This window comes from Ictidomys tridecemlineatus, unplaced genomic scaffold, assembly GCF_052094955.1.
Source record: "Ictidomys tridecemlineatus isolate mIctTri1 unplaced genomic scaffold, mIctTri1.hap1 Scaffold_712, whole genome shotgun sequence".
Classification (NCBI taxonomy): domain Eukaryota; kingdom Metazoa; phylum Chordata; class Mammalia; order Rodentia; family Sciuridae; genus Ictidomys; species Ictidomys tridecemlineatus.
In genome coordinates this window covers 264,390-286,575 of record NW_027525097.1, presented here as the reverse complement: position 1 = coordinate 286,575, position 22,186 = coordinate 264,390, and the positions used below count along the sequence as shown (strand labels likewise).

General features: G+C 35.7%; 2 pseudogenes; one reads left to right on the top strand and one right to left on the bottom strand.

Moving 5' to 3' along the window:
* The first annotated feature begins 570 nt into the window (after window positions 1-570).
* Window positions 571-2,747, top strand: LOC144374482 (repulsive guidance molecule B-like; annotated as a pseudogene).
* Window positions 2,748-5,469: 2,722 nt separating this feature from the next.
* On the bottom strand, window positions 5,470-20,470 carry LOC144374473 (spermatogenesis-associated protein 22-like; annotated as a pseudogene).
* Window positions 20,471-22,186: the final 1,716 nt, after the last annotated feature.

Genomic DNA, 22,186 nt, shown 5'->3' with positions numbered 1-22,186 from the left:
AGTAAGGTGTATTTGCCCATTTTTTTTTTGTTGTTGTTCATCAGAAGTATGCCTGTTTTCTTTTCTGGTACTAGGGATTAAACACAGGGGCACTCAATCACTGAGCCACATCCCCACCTTTTAAAAATTTTATCTAGAGACAGGGTGTTGCTAAGTTGCTTAGGGTTTCATTAAGTTGCTGAGGCTGGCTTTGAACTCCTGATATTTCTGCCTTAGCCTCCCCAGCCACGGGGATTACTGCATATGCCATATGCCTGGTTAAGTGTGTCTCAGTTTAACAGCTTTTGAAGACGAATTTTGATATAATAAAAACAATCAATTTAATATTCTAAAATTTAGAACACCTGACTAGCATGCATAAGACCCTGGGTTTGGAGAGCTTCTCCCCCTCCTGTAGGTCCACGCCAGGACTCCACGCCCACTGAGGGCACGCTGGCCGGGTCGGGTGCTGGCACTCTCAAGGCTGGTGCTAGCTCACCTCACCATCTCCATATCATAAGCTCCCGCTCCTCTCTCCTTGCCTGCAGTCTGAAGCCCAGGTGATGCTTTTGCTCCGCCGGCTGTGCTCCCATGAGCTGCATTGGTAAGGGTGGCCTTCTTGCTGGCCTGAAGGAGGGAGAAGAGCAAGCGGGGAGTGTCGTCCGTCCCACGCTGCAGCCACTGGCCTGGAGCCACCACGGAGCCCTCGCTGGAGCCCAGGAGACCTGTATGGATGGGCATGGCTTGATAGCAGCACCATCCTGCACTGCTGCCTGCACTGTCGCCAACGCCAGGGTTGTACAGCAGGGTCCCCCCAGGCTTTGTCCACTGCCGCTGGCCTTACTGCTACTGTTGATGCCCAGCCTCGGACTTCTCCACGCAGGTGACTGCCAACAGCCATCCTAATGTCGAATCCAGAAATGTACCACGGACTTTGTATCCCTTCGAAAGCCTGCCTTGGCAACCTGGTGTATCATTCTGCTGTGTTAGGGCTCAGTGACCTCCTGCGCTGGAGGAACTGTTCCAAGGGTGGACCCACATCCTCTACCAACCTTGAAGTGACCCATGATCCTTGTAATTATCACAGCCACACAGAACCCAGAGAACATAGGGGAGAGGACCATAACCCTCCCCCAGTTACTTTTTTTGTGTGTGTGGCTTGTTCCGGGATCCTTACCTTAGAACTTTGAAGGATCACTTCCAAACTTACAAAGTGGAAGGGAACTGGACACTCATAGATAATAATTAGCTTTCAGTTCAAGTGACAAATGTGCCTGCGGTCCCTGGATCCAGTGCCACTGCTACAAATAAGGTAAGTGTGCTTTCTTTTTTTCCCTCTTTCTACTCATAACTTTCAAATGTTTGATTTTTCGGACAACTTTCAAAATGTGGTATAAAATGGTTATTCTAGAGGAATGTTTTTAAAATTTTTTAATATTTTCTTGAAATGCAGTTAGCAAGAGTTGATAAAGGATTCAGTAAGGAACTTGCTCTGGAATATAAAGTGTGGGTCTAAATTTAAATAGACAATGATATGAAAAATAAATAGTAAACTGTGAAATGGCGTTCTCCTGGATGAAAATGCAAGCCAATTTAATGAAAAACTGTGTGTGTAGGTGTGTGTGTGTGTGTGTGTGTGTGTGTGTGTGTGTGTGTGTGTGTGTTTCAGGCCAATTTAATGAAAAAAAATTTTTTTGGTGATGTCTTTTGAGTGCATGTGTGTGTAATTCTTCTTGAAAAATTCCATATTCAGTTTTATCAGATGAGTGAAGTGGGCATTTAGAATAAAGAAAACTGTAAAGCTTGAGGCAGTGACCCATAAGGAAATACATTTTTAAAAAATATCTTCAGTTGTAGATGGACAGAATATCTTTATTTTATTTATTTATTTTTATGTGATGCTGAGGATCAAACCCAGTGCCTCACACTTGCTAGGCAAGCGCTCTACCACTGAGCCCCAGCCCCAGCCCCATGGAAACATATTTTATTGGTGATTTGGAAGCTATAGTAAAATGTAATAGCTATACGCCAAACTTCCCAATGGCAAACCCATAATGGTATTTGTTCCTAACCTTTTGGTGACCAAGGAAGTTACAAATTGTATATTGCATAAAGGGATATATAATCCCCATGTAATTTCAGGCCTTGGGTTAACAGTTTAAGTCAGAGCTGAGGGAAAAACTGGCAAAATTAAGTTAAGCTTACCCTGCCTACTGACCACTGTCTATAGCCCATGTCTAATTATTTTTAAAGCCCAACAGCAACTTCCAGGCACAAGTGTCTTCCTACAAATAGGTAGAAAGGAACTATCAATAGGGTTTCCAATTGCCAGTCAATGCTAGTCAAAAAGGGTTTCTACTAAAAGAGCCTCCCAAGTAAACCACTTCCTTCCCTAGTATCCTAACCACAAAATCATACATATGGCTTTGTATGTAAAGCAAGACCATCTCATTTGCTTTAACTTCCTTTATTTATTATATCTATTCATAAGCTGCTTCAGATTAAAATACAATTGGTGAGCATCAAGCTTTTGAGATACTTATGACTATCTTTTGATTTTGGGACACCTTCCCTTGCCTCTAAACATATGTGGTATATTTTTAAAACAAATTTTAATTGTTTGACTTGGCATTTTATGGAGGCAATTTTATAACACCTGCATAGATATCTACATAACCCAGGGATTTGTATCGCACTGAGTTAATTCTAGCTCCTTACCTCTTTAGGAAAAATTTAATAGCACCCATCACCACCATGCTCCCAACTAGTCTTTATGTCAGATTACCTCGTAGCCAGCTTTTCCTTACCCTAAAATTGATCATGAAAACACAAAATTGATATTTATAATTCCTTCTTCTACACCTATTCCATGTTTCCTTTATTATCACTTTAGCTAGATTCATCCTTCATTCCTAGGGAATCTGAATCCTCATTATATTTCCCTTTATTGGGTTACTGTAATGGTTTTCCATTAACATTTACTTATGACACCCCCACCAATCTCCTGGATATCATAATGGTCTCTTCTTTCTCATGATGTAGAAAAAGGCAAATTTCCATTATTAGTTGGAGTTGAATTGCCTCTGGCAATATAGTAACCCCCTTGTTTATTGTTTAGTGACATAAAGAACTGCCAACTGGTAGATTTGGTAGAATCATTCCTTCTTTGGGCATTGTATCAGATACTTCTTGTGTACCACTGGAAATTCTCTCGGCCATTATCTTTTACATCAAACATGGCTGAAGTAAGCAGTTCTGCATAGATTTCAACCACCAGCCTTGTGCATGTAGTTAGTCTGACAGCATTACCTCAGACATGTTCCATGTGCTTCTTGTGTCCTGCCATTGGGTCTCTCTGATTCCATGGAGGGAACATCATGGAAAACCAGCTCAACTCTCACACATGCAGAACTGGTAAGTACATGGAGTTAATGCCAATGAGTCAGTTCTTACAAGTGCTGAATGATTATGAATTTATGCCTCGGTCATCACAGAGCCAAGTTATTAAGTAGAGTAGTATATCTTGTTCCCTATTTAATATCTCTCTATTCCTTACTTCGCACAATCATATACAATTCTCAAATTACTTGCAAATAAGATTTTATCTCAGCCTCTGCTTTTTAAAAAAATTATTTACATCACAGGATATGACAGAAAATAAGATCTCTAATCTTCAAATCAATAAAGCCCAACACTGTGGCTGTGAGAAGCAAAAATTCTGTGTTATTTGGCTTAATAATGAGAGATTTTCCTGCTACCATCCCTTTGATTCCCAGACCTGTGAATCATGTCTATGGTAAAAACAGCACCAAAATGGATTTCTGGTTCAAATATATATCATATTCTATAAGAGACTACAATGACTTTTTTTGTTATTCTGGTTAGTACTTTGTTTCCAGCATTTGAAAAAAATGCTTGACAGAGTAGATTCTCAATAAATATTTGAATCAGTGCTTTCTTTATGGCACACATCTAAACTCAAATTGTCACCAGCTGGCCAGGCTGGCAAGATGAGCTGTGTTCAAAGGAGCTGGCTGTATCAATAACTAAGAAAATGGTGAAGAAACCTGTAGCACATGAACATGAGTTTCTAAGATCAAAGGCAGGAGGGCTCAGTGACCCCAAAGGTCAGCTCCATGCTGGGCAGTGCTGGAAAGAGCAAGAGAGCGAGCACACCCTAAACTCCACTATTTATTGAGGAGAAGACATTCGATAGAATATTCCACCCAAATAAGGCAAGGGTAGGGTTTCAAAAGGTGGAGTCTTGCTTGGTGATATCTTGTGGTCAGTAGATTAATTGACATCTTGGCAAGTCACACCCATCTCAGTTGCTATGTGGGATCACAGGCTGAGAGAAAGGAAAGGCACATTTTTTGTTGCACAATGCCAGACCAGTCCTCTCATACATTCAAATGTGTATAGCTCACACACACAGCCCATGGATGGCTCGTGACACCAAATAATATAGAGAAGATAAGCATAGGCTCTGCACCAAATGACACACAAATGCATGAAGTGATTCATATTTTTCTGAAGAGACAAACATGTCATTAAAATATAAAAAATAGGTTTGGGTTTTAAGTAATAAAATAGAGAAGCATTTTGGAATGAAAAATGGCAGGCAGGTTAGTATGGCTAAGGATCGTGACTAGTGAAAGAACCTAAATACCTTGCACTAGAGTTCATACCTTGTTACCAGTTCTTAAAACATTTTAGAAGCTATCACTAGTCTATATCGCTTCATCTGTCTATTATCCCATAGACCAAGGAAAGAGACCAATTGGGATATGACTGTAGTAGCCTGTCGGAAAAGCAGAAAGAGGATGGGAAAGAAGGAAGGAAAGTAACATAAAATAAATTAGAAGGAACAGAATTGAATGAAATAAACTGATACCAAGTAAAAGGAACACAGGATGTGTTACTTGCTATGTCTGTTGAACTGCAATTGAAGCTACGTAAGGTTAGTAACATGCTTCCATAAAAATAATTGACTTTTATAGCTTAAAACTATATTAAGCAACCATCTTTCAAATCCTTGATTTAACTGTTTCCTAGTATTTTATACACAAGAGGAACAGAATAAAATGTTGTTCTTTAAATTAAAAAAAAAACGATAAAGTAATTAAATGAACCACATAGACCAGCAGTTCCAGAACAGCACTTAACAATAATACTGAAGAGAAATGGTACTGATAGTGAGAATGCCTTTAGTGATACCCGCTTAAGTGAGACATTGGCTTTTGGGCTGCTTCAGATATATTATTATCCCATGTTGAAGAAGCACCCATCTATTTCTATTATAGTGAGCATTTTTATCTGACATGGTCACTGAATTTTAGCAAATGCATCCTATCTTTGAAACACTATTTCCACATTTTCAAAAGGACTTAAATATTTTAATTCAAGAAGTAAAATACAGAAAGACAGTTGCTCCATAAGTATACAAATGATAAATTAAACAAGATCAGAAAATGTTTTAATTTATACTATTTAAATTTCATCCATTACTTTAGGATAATAACTCATCTCAACATCTACAATTTTAACAAGCATCTGGGAAGTTTGTTTAGTTGTTCAGAAACAGATGTTGGCCTGATAGAAACACATTTGAAAACATTCTTGTTCTGGTCATAGTTTCCACTCTACCTATGAACAATGCCTCTAATCAGTCTCAGAAGTTCTCCTGTTTTTCAAAACATAAATATTTTTTTTAAAAAGTATTACTTCACCTAAATTTTATATTTTAACAAATATACACCAGAATCACTCCAACGCTAAAGTTTCTTCACTTGAGTCAGTGCCCCACTGCTGACAAAGACTATGACAGTCATATATGGATGCCCTGTCACAGAGTAAAGACATGAACTTGGATAGGGCTTCTTACAAGACAACAAGATGCTGCTTCTTAAATGACTTAATAATTCCTAATGTAATGGCACAAAAATTATCCACTCTTCTATCAGACAATCAGAGTTCCACTTTCAGTACATGGCAGAACAGGTGGTTCACATCAACTAACTCCCAGCTAAGAAGTAGAATAGCTGGATAAAAAAACTGTTTAAAGTCCTTTGCATAGGCATCAGACATATCAAAGCAGTGAGAAGTTATATAAGCCTCATCTGGGGGAGCATGGAAGTTCAAGATGAAGCCTGATTTGGGGGTGCATTCTCCCTTAAGATATCTGTCAACTACAGAAAGGTGATTTACAAGGAGTGAACAGAGATTTTAACAGTCTTAGAGCTGGGAAAACAAAAAATGGAGTCTGATGACCTTAAAGAAAGAGATTCTAGCAAGCACTCCCGCCCCACCCCAGGTTTAGGGTTAGAACCAAAACAAAGCTACACATTTAAGGGGACTAGTTAATTAGAATAAAAGACCAGAAATCTCCAAATCCCCTCAATCATGAATAAAACTGAAGAATTCTGAAGTTGGTTTCATTAAAAGGTCACTAAAAGCACTTAAAATAGAGGGAAGGACTTATGATTTTAAAAAGGACTACAATAAAATGAAGAATTTCCCTTCATCAAAAGCCACCAGTGAAAAAGCAGATCATGGAGTATGAGGAAAAATATCTGCAATAAATGTTAACAGAGAACTTGTACCTAGAACAATTTTCTTCAAAAAATTCCCAAAAATCAATAAGAAAAAGACAAATAATGCAATAGGAAAAAAAAGCAAGAGACTGAAACAGACTTTGAAAAAGAAGAAATCTAAATGGCCAGTAGGTATATGAAATGGTGCTCAACAACACTTGTCACCAGGCAGAGAAGTGAGATAACACTAAACTTACTGAAGGAAGCTACAATAAAAAGAAAATACTAAGTGTTGATAAGAATGCAGAGAAACCATGACTATCCTACACTCCTTATTGGAGTGTGAACTGATACAATCCTTGGAAAATCCTTTGACAATAACCATTGTATTAGCTCTGTAATGTGACAGTTTTACTTCTACAGATAGACCAAACAGAAATGCATGCAGATGCACAAGAAATATATACAAGAAAGTTCATATTCATTATGTTTATTATTCATAATGGCGAAAAACTCTTCAACTATCCCAAATACCCATCAACAATAAAATGAAATTCTAAATTGTGGAATATTTGCACAACCAAATATCTACATAGCAGCATGAATGAATGAACAATAGCTACATGCAATAACATAGATGAATCCTACAAATATTGCTGAGTGATAACCATACATTTAAAAAAGGATATACCATATGATACTATTTATATAAAATTCAAAAGCAGGCATAATTAATTTATGACATTAAAAGTCAGAGTAGTAATTGCTTTTAGGTAAGAGGCAGTTAATGGGAAGAGGTTCAATGGGGCTTCAGAGGTGATGACAACATTTTGCTTCTTAACATGGGAAGTGTTCACTTTGATACTTTATTGAGTTATACAATTTGGTTTGTGAACTTTTCTGTATATGTTATACTTCAGTAACAAGGTTTTTTAAAATGCTTAAACTGGAAAAAATAAACATTCAAGATATTAAAATAATTAATATGACAATTACTATTTCTTGATCACCTATTGTGTGTCAGGCACTGTGCATTTGTTTTATCGTTTCATTTCCACAACAGCCTTTCAAAGCAGGAATTCATCTCCCCATTGCAGATTTTTAAAAACCAGAAGCTCAAATAGTTTGAGCAGCTTACTTATGTCTACCACACGGCCTGCACAGTGGTTTCATTAATGAAGTTCTAGGCATAAAGTTAGTTAGAAGAGATCAAAATAAAAACACAGACTCAATTACCTTATTTCTATTGCTAAGTCCGAGATGGCTCCCCTCTCTGGTTCCCTCCTCCAACTGCCCAGCAGGGCAGCAGGGATTACTCAGGGCTAGCAGGAGAGAGAGAGGGAGCCCCGCCAGGGATCAGCCTTTTATTGGGGAACAAGAGATTCAGGGAGAATTCCATCCAATGAAGGTTGAGGGGGGGCTGCACTCCAAGGTGAGGGTCAGTGATTGGGTCCCCGGGGTCAGTGGTCAGGCACACCCCCACACGGATGGGCTCTCTCATCAGGAAAGGGCCGGGAAAAACTTCGACTTTTGCCAAAGTGCCTCAGACCCTTAACCGGAGGCACCTGATCACGTGTTAGAATGGCTTCCCACACTTATGTCATAAGGCTGGTAAGTGATGAAGCACAGTAAACACTGGAAACCAAGTGTGATTTCAGAATTAAGGCCAATTTCAGAAAATAAAGTCAAGTTCTTTTACAAAACATGTAGGACTTATAAGGTCTCTAGCCTCCTTTGGGATCTATAACCTTATTTTTCACCAAGCTTCTTATATTTCAGGCCACTCCTGCCATAACTTCAGAATCCCTATCCTCAACCCCTTCACTTACTAACTCCACTCTCTGGTAATTATATACTACTTGCAGCTCCCCGAAAAAGTCAGACTTTCTCATAGATTCGTGTCTTTGCATATGCTGCCCCCTCACCTTAAAATGCATCTTCCCCACCTCTTGCCCTACCAACACTTGGGCTGAGTTGGCTCTTATGGGTTCTTAAATATCTAAGGTAATATAAGTGATGATCTCCTTTGAAAGTCTTTCTCTGATCTGGCCCACCCTTCTTATCTACACGTGTAGCACCCTACTTGTACGTCTGTCATACCACAGTGTAACATTTATGTATCTGTCTTTCTATATGAGATTAGAAATTCTTGGAGAGAAGGAGCCATTTACCACTTATATTTACCCTTCACTAAAAGGTCATTAAAAACACTTAAAATAGAGGGAAGGACTTATGATTTTTAAAAAGGACTACAATAAAATGAGGAATTTCATTTTATTGAATGAAATTCTTAATAAAGTGAATTTCATTTTATTAAGAATTCAAGGGTGTATCCTTTGCACCCAGTGCAGTGCTTGGCTCAGAGGAGGCTCTCCAGATTAGCTAAACAAATAAACAACTTTAATATCTGAAATAAAAACAAACAAAATGTTTCAAATACTAAACAAATGGAAATTCTATTGCCATGAAATTATGGTCTGCATTTTTGTTTTGTTGGCACAGGCTTTGCAAAGAATCCTTTCAGAATTTCATTAAACACACAAGACAGAATATTTTTCCCATCTCTCATAAGAAAACTTTTTGAATAATATGGTCCAAGTGTAAGAGCTGAATCAAGAACAGTTAAACCACATTGAAATAAGGGGAAAAAATAAATGTTGGAAATGCAAATAAAATGTAACAAATAAGCTGATATTTAAATAACTTCCCACATCAACCTCTTATAGTTCTATTAACAGTGATAAAGAAGACAGTTTTTAAAAAGAAATGATATTTCTGAAACAATGTTGAAGAAAAATCCAAGCCCTTTCTTATTTAGAAAGAGATTACAAGTTCATACAAATGACAATGGGGGCCATCTGAAGATTTTTTCCATAGACTATGTTCTCTATAATGGTTAAATCCCCAGACAAGTCTACTGCATTATAATAGTAAGTACATTATTAATAATAACAAGCATGACAGCTTAACGGAAAAACATCGAATTATAATCAGAAGTCATGCATTCTAGTCCCAGTTCTTCAACTAACTAATATTTTGTAACTTCAAGAAAATTGGTTTTGAAATTTGTTTTTCTCATATGTATTTAGGGTGTACAATAAGATATGTACATATATGGTATTGAAAAACTGTGAAATACTTAGTACAGATAAGCAAATTAACATATCCATCACCTTCCATAGTTACCTTTTTGTATATGGTAAGAGCACCTAAGATATGCTCTCTGCAGTTTTTCAACATATACTACATTAATATTATCTACAGTCCTCCAGCAATAAATTAATTAGATCTCTAGGCTTATTCATCCTACAACACTGAAAGTCTCCCCATTTCCTTCCCCTTGAGCAAATTATTCAACCTCTTTACCAAACTGTTTATCTATAAAATGCAAATCCTAATCCATGCTTATCTTCAGAAATTTTTATCAAATTACATTACTTATTCTTTCAATAACTATCTACTGAGTACTGATAGTAGGCATTTGATATTTTGAGGTCTACTTACATTTATCTTAATAAGATCCAGATTTTCCTGTAGGAAATCTCTATTGGAAACCAGATCTATTCCATTCTTAGATTTGGATGAGCTTTCGCCCCACGCCTAGATCCAGGGGTGACCTATAAGTCACTTAAGCCACTCAGCATATTCCATTCCCCAGATATACAGGTCAGGGTTTCAGTGACAGGGATGTTTCCAGTCAGAAATAACAATACACAAAAGTTCATTTGTTAATTTCTGGGAAAGAGCAACCAAAAGAAATTCATCTAAGAATGTGACAGTGTGGTGTAAGTCAAAATGGGTCAGGCAAGTCTGTGTTTCTTTTGAAAGCTTCTGGACACTGCATTCTTTGACTTCAGTCTCCTTCCTCCATCTCAAAGCTGGCAGATAGTATCTTGCAATCTCTCCCTCTCTGACCTTCTGACTTTGACCTTCCTGCTTCCCTTGTAATTGTGTCAGGCCCACCCAGAAAATCCAAGATCATCTTTCCTCTGAGATCCTTCATTTAACCGTATGATCCAAGTCCCTTTCACCACATAAGCTAATATTCATAGGCTTTGGATATTAGGACAGGCATCTTAGGGACCAACACTCTAACTACCTTAGGCAGTATCATTAAAACTACAATTCTTTGAAATACTTCAGGGAACAGCAAAAATAAGACTTTCATTTCAGAGGAAAAGGACTAACAAGAGATGGAAGTTAAAGCAATGAAGAAACACCATGGCTAAATCTCAAAAACAATACTGGGTGAAAATGCAAGCTGTGCAGTTCTATAATACATAAATCAAAAAATAAATTATTGGAATCAAATGTACATTATAAAACTATAAAAATCATAGACAAAAGATACTACAGTAGTTATCTCTAGAGAAGCAAATGTATGCGGGCTTCAAATTTACCTCTGACATGGGCATATGGATATGTATTAAATTCTCTGTACTTTTCCATATGTTAGGTTATTTCATAATTTAAGTTAAATAGTATTTATTTAATTAAAATAATGGAAAAAATATGTTTTGGATCTCTACTTGTTTATCTCTTCATTCTAAGTAAGATCAAGCTCCAGAAACATTCCACAAAACTCTCCCACTTTTAAATGCTAATTTAGAAAACAGATTAATTATAGTGTGGTTATTCTTATCAGTAAAGTATTCTTATTGTTCTTTCAGAGTATTTTATATGATTTAATTTATATTGGTATGAGCTTTGTCCCATTTAAACACTAGATTTACAATAAGGAGATTCATGATTCTACATTCATTTCTGCTAACTAGTTTCATAATTTTAATTAAGTCTATTTTAACTATTTGTCCCATTTCCTCACACAACTCAAAGAGGATAGATTACCTGCAAATTTCTTTCCAGTTTTAACACTATGAATCAGAAGGATACTATCACAAATAATCAAATACTTAACTCACACAAATCAATGCCAAACCTAATCAAGAACTTAAGAAAATTCTACTAAACCATATTTTCCCTTCGCAAATTTTTCTTCTTCAAGATTCCTTACGTATTCTTATCAATATTAAAAACTTGTCCAAATACTATGACCCCCACATATTTTTGAAGTATTATACCTATCCAGCACTTCAAAGAAGTAGTTTTCTATGCATGTTCACAGCAATATTTCATGCTTTCAGTAACTGCAGAAATTATTCTTAGAGAATCATTTTTTCCTTAAACTATAACTGACATGAGGCTTCCTTTTGAAAAATAAAATCATAACATTAGACAAAATCTTTCTATTTCCTTATCATACTTTTTACCTTCTATGTTACGATTCTAGGTCTTTATAAGTAAATGTGTAAGACATATAAAAAGAACTACTGAAAGTTTCAGTGTAATTACTTCCCCAAATTAAAACCATCAATAGTATACTATAATAGGATAAATCAGGATGCACACAGAGACAATCAAGAAGAGAATTATTTATATGGCATTTATCCACTCATTCATTTGTTCATTCTTTCAATAAGCATCATGTGCCAGATCCTGTGATAGATGTGTGAGTAAAACAATTCCTTTCTCTCATGTGCTCACGTGTGAGGTGGTGAACCGGACACATTCATTCACTCCAAAAGTATTTTTCGGGTACCTATTGTGTGCTAAATATAGCTTCTAATGAAGTAAAGTGAACAAAACCAAAAAGATATCAGCCTCCACTTATTTTATAGTCTAAAAAGGGATTTACATAGTAAATAAAATATAATAGAACATTAGGAATTGACATATTTAAAAAAACAGGAGGACAAAAAGAACAGAGATTATTATTTTAGGTGGGTGGTTAAGTGGGGACAGAGAGTATAGCAAGTATAAAGGCCCTTAGATAGAAATCTTTTTGGTGTTTTTGCAGATCAAACTAAGAATACAATGTAAGATACCAATTTTCAAGGGTGGGAGATAATTTTACTTGTCAGGATGAGTGTTGTGAAGGTCACCTGATAGGAGCCTTTTTTGAAAAAAGGTACACTTAACCCCTTCTCCACCTCCTAACTACAACTCTAATATGACTCCTGTTGAAGATTATGTTATAGGGAGCCACTGTTACTAAGGTGATTATGTCATATCATTCTTTTGTTCAAGGAAACATAAAGTTGAAAATCACTATAAGACATGGTATATTAGTCACAGGCTATAATGGTCTCCAGAGAAAAAAGAAAAGTGGAATTTACCCTGATGACTTACTTAAAAGACTGCTTTTTCAGACAGATGGACAAAACAAACATGGGGTACTTAAGTACCCAAAGGCTAACATTAGTATGAAACTATTACCATTCCCAGGCTGAAAGAACAAGGGAAAGAAATAAAATTATCAAATCTTTGAAAGCCGGACTACTGGACAGACTATGTCATGTAGCTCCTTCTATCAGTACAACATTTAAATAGAGAGAAAAATGGGAAAACACAACCTCTCTACCCACCCTTTGATGTCCTCCCAATGATTCCCATTGGGTGATCTTTAGCAGAAGCCAGCAAGTAAGGGATCCCAGGATGAGGCACTATGTAGATGATTCAGCCTTTTAGGGACTAGAAGAAGATATGGAGAATCCATTGGGCCAGGGGTGATGCAGGGACAAATAACCAGCACACATACTATATAGAAGACATTTATTAAAACAAGTAGAATACTGTGCATAAAGAGAATGTGAAGCTGAGGTACAGGTATAGAGAAGATATAAACCAAAGCAGGAATTAATTAGAGTGCATGCCATGTTTGGAGAACTGTGCAGAGTTTGGAATGACCAGCACATTGAAGAATTAGTGGAATGTGGAATATGAGGCTGGAAAGGTAGAATAGGACCAGATGATGAAGCAGAAATCAGTAAAAAATGGCCTGTACTCAAATCTAACCTGCTGTATGTTTCTTTATACTTATTTATACTGGAACACTGCCATGCCCATTCATTTACACATTGTCTATGGCTGCTCCAAGTTAGAGTGGCCAGAGTTGAGTAGCATAATTGTATAATTGCAACAGAGATAGTATGGCCCATAAAGCCACAAATACTTATTATTTGGCCCTTTACAGAAAATGTTTCTGTTCTCTGTTGGGGGAAAATATGTAAGAATGACATACAAAAAGTTGGATAATTTCTGAAAGTAAAGAATAAATTGTTATCCTAAATCAATGATCAATGAAACCTAGTATTCACTAGGAAACTCTAAAATAGTTATGAAAAAAAGTAGCTACATGCTAAGAAAATATTTTAGAAACTAATATTCATCCCCTCCAGTGAAACTAGATATTTATGCTAATCAAGCAACATACCAGGGGACTGAATTCAAATATTCTTATCCTCTATAACTTTCTAAATATCTATTTACTTCACATTTTCAAAATATATATAAGTCACTCATTCATTAATGTTTAATGAATGTTTAACACCTTCAGAGTGTTTTCTTCTGGAATATCATCCAACATTTTGTTCTTAAATTAATTTTGTTGAAAATTGAGCTTAAATGCATATAATGCACTGTTTTGTCTGGGCATTTTATTGTAGAGCCAGAAACTTTTGAGGAACGCATTTGTCTTGAGTACCTCAATTTTTCTGTGATGAATACCTTAATGGTTTCTGTGGTTGCATCTCAAATTCACTGGAAAAGAATTTATTCCATCATTTGTCACTAGGTTTATTCTTTTACATTGAGGGATTAAGTCATTTTATCCCAAGTTTTCAAGCTACTATTTTTGTTGTCATCTCTGTAAATGTATTAGGAAGAAAGAAGGGGAAAAAGGTAAAACGTTTATTTCTGTATACTTTTTTAAATTAAAGGACAATCATAAAAAGGTTTATTTATATGGCAATTCCTGGTTTACAAACTACTTTGTAACTAACTAGCTTGAAATTACAAACACATCATCACAACAACCCTTCAATAAATTAGCTCTCTTACCAGATGAGGATAAAGAACCTTAGTGTGCAAATAATGTACTCAAAGTCTTATCAAGTTACTTACAAGTTTAGAACTAAGAGAACACTATACCATATATTTTTAAACTATGCCAGCCTTCACATGATAGTGATTGTCTCCAAGTGGAAAGAGTTTGCTTAATTCTTTATACATTTATACATCACTACAAAGTAAATTTTTTTAAGTTAAACTATGGTTTATAAATCACAAGGAAAAATGAATATACACAGGGTATATACCTCTTTGATAGATATGTTGTGCTTTTCCTGTGTAGCTAAAAAAGCCTATTAGTCAATCTGTTGTAGTATTTACTAACTACAATTAACCTAAATGGAGTTGTATCAACCGAGCAGAACATGTTGTTAATGAGGGTAAAATCAGAAGGGTGTTTTCTAAGTAGGCTAGTAGTTTTCCAAAGGAAAAAAACTAGTACAAGTCACAAATTCTTCCTGAATAATTTTCTTGGAAATATCACCAGTATTATTACAAGAGGGCAATCAATACAATCCATCTCTTGTTTAAGAAAATAATCCAAGAAAAGGTCTAGATTTGCTAGTGACAGGAATAAATCTAGGTTTTATGTGACCTAAAGTTTTTATAATTTGGAAAGTATAGGTGAATAAATTAAGTGCAAAATTAAATGTGAACAAGATAGAATTTTAAAAAATCACAATTTAAAAAATTAAGTTATACTACAAACCTTACAATATCCAGGAAAAATATAGCAAGGTTTATTATTTATTAACTGTCTGATACACAGACTTTTTTCCAACATTGATCACCTCCTTTTCCTATGACAACAATTTTGTTTCTTTATTTCAGTAGAGAGTACAGAAGTACAATTTTGTATTTTCTCTCTCATGGCTATTCAAATTATTTTTATTAATTATAGTCTAGGAAGGTTTCTTTCAGCTTCACAATTACATAATAGTTCATCTATCATCAGCAACATTTTTACTCAGAAGGTATTCCTGGCCTGGGGACTATCCCTGGGAGAACTACAGTCCTTCCACCTTTGTAGTGTGGCCCACACAGAGATGCTGTCTCAGAAGCCAATCTAACTCAGCCATGTCCTCAACACCTAACCAGACAACAAAGCCCAAGTTGCAGGGCCTTCTAAGCATGCAAGCAGCAGTGTCTTCCTTGAATCATTCTTTTTGGAGAAACCATAGGTCCAATAGTCAACAAAGCCCCCAAAGCAAGCTGTTGCTGAGTCCAGATGGATATGAATGTAGCAGATGACTCTAGGTTAAGATGACACTATAAGGTAAAAGTTGCTGCCTTCTTCTCTGGCCCATGGATGGGGACATGACTTTGAAGGGGACAATGTAAATGAGGCCTTGATGAGTAAGCATCATTAATTTCATGGGAAATTCTCCTCTGCTAATGAAAACTGCCATGCTTTTTTGTCATTTAATTCTTTAATTGGCATATTATAATTACACATAATAGTGGAATATACTTTGTGGCACATTATACAAGCACATAACATTATTTCATTCCCCAGTATCTCTATTTTCTTCCTCCCTCCCCCTGATCCCCTTTCTCTACTGGTCTCCTTTATAATTTCATGAGCTCCTTCTGCCTTTTGTTTTTCTTTTCTCTCTAGCTTCCACATGTGAGAGGAAACATATGGCCCTTTGATTTTTTTGAGCCTAGCTTATTTTGCTTAACATAATCCTCCAAAGTTCCATTTATATTCATGTAAATGATATAATTTTATTCTTCTTTATGACTGAGTAAAATTCCACTCTGTATGTATCCCACATTTTCTTTATTCATTTGTCTGTGGACAGACACCTAGGCTAGTTCCATAACTTGGCTATTGTAAATTATGCTGCTATCAACATGGGTATGTTGTAACATGCATGTAACACTACAGTATGCTGATTCTAGTCCTTTTGGATAAATATTGAGGAGTGGTAGAGTTGGATAATATGGTAGTTACATTCCCAGTCTTTTGAGGAAACTCCATGCTGATTTCCATAGTGATTCTTCTAATCCTACCAGCAGTGTATAAGAATTCCTTCCCACCCATATCCTTGCCAGCATTTATTATTATTTGTGTTTTTGATTATTCTAGATAAACCTCCTACACTTTGAATACCCTACTGAACTATACTCAATCACTAACAGTTCACATCAATAGGAAAACAAAATCTCCTTGGACTGCCATAAAACATCATGAAAAATCAATCAAAAATTCATATATATGTATTTTAACATTTTCTAAAATTTTTGCTATAAATTCTATAATGCATATTGTTCTAACATACTTTAAGAGAATATGTGTAACAAATTTAAAAAACTATGAAGACCCTACAAATTATTGGACCTAATTATTGGAGAAGTGAGGCTAGAAACATCTCAGAGGGAAGTTAGAACTTAGGTTCAAAGTCAAAAATCATCGAAGAGAAGAAAAGCTATTGGAGTGGAGAAGCACAACTAATACAAAAGAAAAGACAACATGATAATTTTAAGAGAAAAAAACTAAAATTTTCTTCTCCCTTCACCGAATGCCTGTAAGGACATGGAAACATCTGGTTCACAAGTATTTAAGCTAAGGTTAAATTACCGGCAGTTGCCAAGAAACTTAAAGATCTCAATAGGTTATATATTACAAGAAATTCTAGAGTTCTTCAAGTTGCAAGAGAAAGATGCTAAAGAGCAACATGAGATTATATTTATGAAACTCATTGGCAAAGGTACGTATGTAGATAAAATTAGTACTCATAGGTTTCCACATTTACAGATTCAACCAACCAGAGCTCAAAAATATTTGGAAAAAAATAGTGTTTGTCCTGAACAAATACAGATTTTTTCCTTGTCATTGTTTCTTAAACAATATAGTAATGACAACTATTTACACAGAATTTGTTATATTAGCTATTGTTTATAATCTAGAGATGATTTAAAAGTAAAATGAGAATGTCTATAGGTTATATGTAAATACCATATAGAAATTTCTTAAATGCCATCTGTCTAAACCAGGAGGAAAAGATAAAGGAGGGGAGAAGGGCAATGAGGAGGACAGGGAAAAGACAAAAATAGAAGACTAATTTTAAGTAGACTCACCTCCAACCACTTTGGCTTCTTGTAGTATTTGATTGAATTGATTCAGAGACAGAATCTTGGCTTCTTAGGAGATGAGAAACTGAAGGTGGTATTTGACTTTCAAGGAAATAGCTCTTGTTAAATATAAATAATTTGTTTCAAATCAATAAATGTAAAATATACACAGAAAAATGGCATCAGACACACATTTATTGGCTTACATTTTTTCTCCATACCCTATATTCATTTTTTTGTTGTTGTTAAAGGAGTCAACTCTGGATTTATAGCTTCCCAGGCCCAATCTCAAAAGAATAAGAACATAGACAAAAGTAAAATTGGTAGCATTTTTCAAAATAACCATTTCATATTTATTTAACTTAGAAAATGTAAAAACTTGAAAATAAAGGCCTCTTCAATAGCACTTTACTGTTGAATTTGCCATAGCCTGCCCTATTGATTTTTATAGATGTATTTCTTCCTCTTTGTATTTAAGCAAATATAATAAATTCTAATATAGAATCTTATACTTTGTAACATAAAAATTCTAATATTGTATCTTGTACTTTGTAACATAAATGCAGTCTACCCCAATTTTTTTTATTCTATACTGCAGCAGGAAATACATCATAACCCATAACAGATACATACATAATGTATTATGAGAGAGATGAATAGAGGCAGACCAATAGTGGGTAAGAGAACATAACAAAATTTCACGATCATATCTTATCCTTATTATGTAGGACACATACTGGTATTTTCTATTATACTCTGGTCTCTTCTATTCCTTCCTTCTTTCCTCCCTCCCTCCCTCCCACCCTCTCTCCCTCCCTCCCTCCCTTCCTTCCTTCCTTCTTTCCTTCCTTCTTTAGACTGGTTATATCCCAGCCCAACTACTGAGTCAAGACAAAAATTTGGAACACACTGATATAGTCCTTTCTTTTATCCAGTGTAAGAATCTTATTATATCTGTGATAAATAGTAATCCTAGTCAGAGCTTGATCGGTTTAGTAACTGAGGAAAATGCACATTATAAAGAAAATTTCCAATCTTCCACAATCCCAGTTCTTGTTTACTGAAATATTTCACCTTACTCATTTTCTTACCTGTTGGTATCAGAGGGAAATCATAACTATCAGAAGCAATATTGATACCTGGATCATTTTTAAGTGGATTAGATGTTAAGGGCTAACTATTCCTTTTCTTCTGATTGAATAAAGGTACAGGCAAACAGCCTACATTGAATATTCCAATAAATTAGTCGATAACAGAAAAGCAATCAGATCTACTTATAGAATGATTACTAATATATAATGCACCAATTTAATTTCTACTTCTATATTTTAACATACTTATTATAGATATATTTCTATGCCCTTGAATTGGTTTTTGTATTCTTTTTAAAATCCTAAATAGCCTCCTTTGTCTCTCTAAAAAGTACTTTTTGTTCTACCTTAACATTGCTTTTTTCCTGTTTGGAATTAATTCCCATTCTTCTCTCATTCCACTTTTTGTTTTCCTTATTTCTCTCATGTGCCTACCTTCTACCATTTCAGCTGTAGAGAATCCATGATGTATGTACAACAGAGATGAGGAAGAATCAAAATTTCAACCATGCTTTTCAAAACCCCAACCATTATCTGGATAGTACCAACACATCTTTTAGGGTCATATTTCTCCATGTTTAGTTTGACTTAAATTTAATCTAGAATTTTGCTTAACATGCAAGTTCTAAGAACATAAACCCATTCTTATAAAATTTTAATTCAACAGGTATAGTTTGGAGCCCAAACTCTATGATTTCAACAAAATTTCATCTCAGTGTCTGTAATGATATTTCTTATGGTAATTTTAAGAATGCCTTAGAGAGAAACAATATCTAATCCAAATGAGAAAGAAAAAAAAATCTCTACTTCCTCTAGACAGCAGAACTAGGATCTCAAGTCAGGCCAGAATTCACAATGTATAGACTTTAAAACCTATAAAGAAACTCAGAGGAATAGAGGTCCAAAAAGTTTGTCTATTTCTTCAAAGAGAGTCACTGGAAGAACTCAGATAGGACCCAAGCTTCTTAAATCTCAGTTCAGATCTCTAGCCACTATTGTCTAGCTGCAGTACAGGAGAATTCTGAGTCTAAAAACTCTCTGATGAAATATTAAATTATGTGCACTCTTGAGTCAGACTACCTGCATAATAATTATATATTTGAATCACAACTTCAAAATATAAACATGGGCAATTTCTTTAAACTCTTTGTGCCAACATGACACAAACTGAGAGGCAAAATAATATAATTATTAAGACATGAGGTTTAAAGCCAGATTCCTAGGTTTACATCCTGGTTCTACCATTTAATAGATTTCTTGTTTAACCACTTTGTGTCTTAGTTTCTTATAGGAAAAACAGGGACAATAATAACAACTATCTTAGAGAGTTGGTGGAAGAATTAAATGAATTATGTCAATGTCTAGAAATGTTCACCATAAATAATAGTTATCATTATCTTCATTGTGGATCATACTCATTCCCTGGTTCTCACGATTCTTGCCCTATACTTATATTACCTAATAAGTTAGGAAAACAGAAATGATAGCTGTTAGGAAACATATGTACTTCTGGAAATATTTTTACCAAATCAATCATGAATATAATTAAAAATAGATCCATTGTTTTCATCTTAAAAAGCATAGAATAACTCAAGCTCCTAAGATCTGTGGAATAACACCAGAATGAATGTAATTTTTTATTTTACTCCCACCTCTGCCACTAAATACTTTTGGTTGAGTAAGTTTTATTTTACCCCCTTGACCTAAAAAGAAAAGAAGTAAGACTCAATGTTTCATCTTTCTTAAAGTTCCTTCCAAATAGTTTCACCTACAAACTACACAAGCTTTATATGGCATATACAAAATAAAGAGGCTTCAAAAATAAATTTGTTCAATACCTGCTGTACTTCAAGTTTAATTTTCATTTAAGTTTCTCTTCATTTTCTTTTATATTAGTCTATTAAGATTCCTTTTGCATTCTAAATTCACAAAGTGAAGTTGTGTAACCAAACCTTCCAAGAAAGAACTTTGTAACTCATATTGTATCAACAACAAAATAAATTCCCAGCATATAATTATGGAAATTATGTTTGAAAACTACACTGAAACCTGATACTGTAAACATTTTAGATATTCCTTTGCTTCTGAGTTTTTACAACAAATCTTATTTTTCCAGCATTGTTCAAAATAAGCTGATTGGGGTGAATATAACCTTGCTTTTTAATATGTGCATATTTTTACATTGTCTATAAAATGTATTTCAGAATCAAGGAAACGCCATAATTCTGAGTCAGATCTATAAAGAGGGAAATGGACTACAGCTTTGGAAAACTCACAAGTAGGAAATATACAGTACTGAACTAGCCATATGAGAACATGGTCTGTGTCCTACTTCATGACACTATAAAATATAATCACTTGCGTTGGACATTAGTTTGAGACTACCAAAGACTAAATCCTCACTTCATATGAAAACAAATACAATGATAAATTTCCACTCAGTTTTCACAATTTCATCAAATGAAATAAAAGGGGTTTTTCCGTTTCTTTTTTCTTTTACAACATATTTGCTGTTGTGATTTTTCCACCTATAGCTTCCTAATATATTTCAATCAAATCCAACAAATACTTGCCTATTGCATGGGTGAAAAGGAAAGACACAAACTTAATAAACATCATTTCCAAATTCCATACCCTGAAATATATATGGACATAAACAGAAATAAGGAATGATGCAAATCAGATTTAGGTAAATATTAACTTCCAAATATCACTATAAAAATCAAATTTGGAAAACATGAGGTGAGGGACTGCCCCTGCTTTGTTTCTCTACCTTGACTTGAAACTAGATATAGTAGGCCCTTTTGAAAATATTTCTGGTTCTATTCTAGGAACCAAAACAGAGGTTGTGCCACTTTTTCTCAAAACAGAAACAGCAGTGCAACTTATATCCTAATCATAAGGGTGCTTAAAAGGGCCATTACATCTTTCACTATCCTATGGTCAAAAGAAACACATTTTTAAAGTGAACCCCTGGACCCCCTACCTCACAGAACTCCTACTTCCAGTTGGACCTGAGTGCCTTAGTGATGCGGTTGTGTGGCACAGGTGTGAAAAAAGTTTGTTCAACTTGCCAACACTTCTCGTCCCCAAAGACTGTTGCCAGATGGGCATGTTTGGGTCTCCCCTTGCGGGGGAAGAGGCGCTGTGCCCATTAGGGTATGGTCTTTAGGTTCCCCAAACCTCCCTGACCCACCCAGGGCCCTGCGGCATTTTGTCACTAGGGTAAATGCAGGGGCTTTCCCTTCTTGACCTCGACCATTACATGACACACAACCAGAACCTGCAAGTTCCTCCACCTTGGTCAACCTTCCACAAGACACCCCAGTCAAGGACTGCCGGCCTTCTCACTTCCGAAGAAGAGAAACCGCGCAGGCGCACTTGGCCTCCCAGCTGACTGCGCAGGCGCACATGCCACCCGTGCGTTGGTGCGGGTGCGTTTGGCGTTCTTGCCCCTGAGAACCGCGGGGAGGACAACTTTAAAGCACTTCTCCTGCTTTGTCACACTGTAAGGAGATGGCCCTACCTCTTCAGCCCTTTGCCCAGACAGTGAAGGCGCTTGTTCTGGTCACTGGAGAGGCAGAGACAGATGTTCCA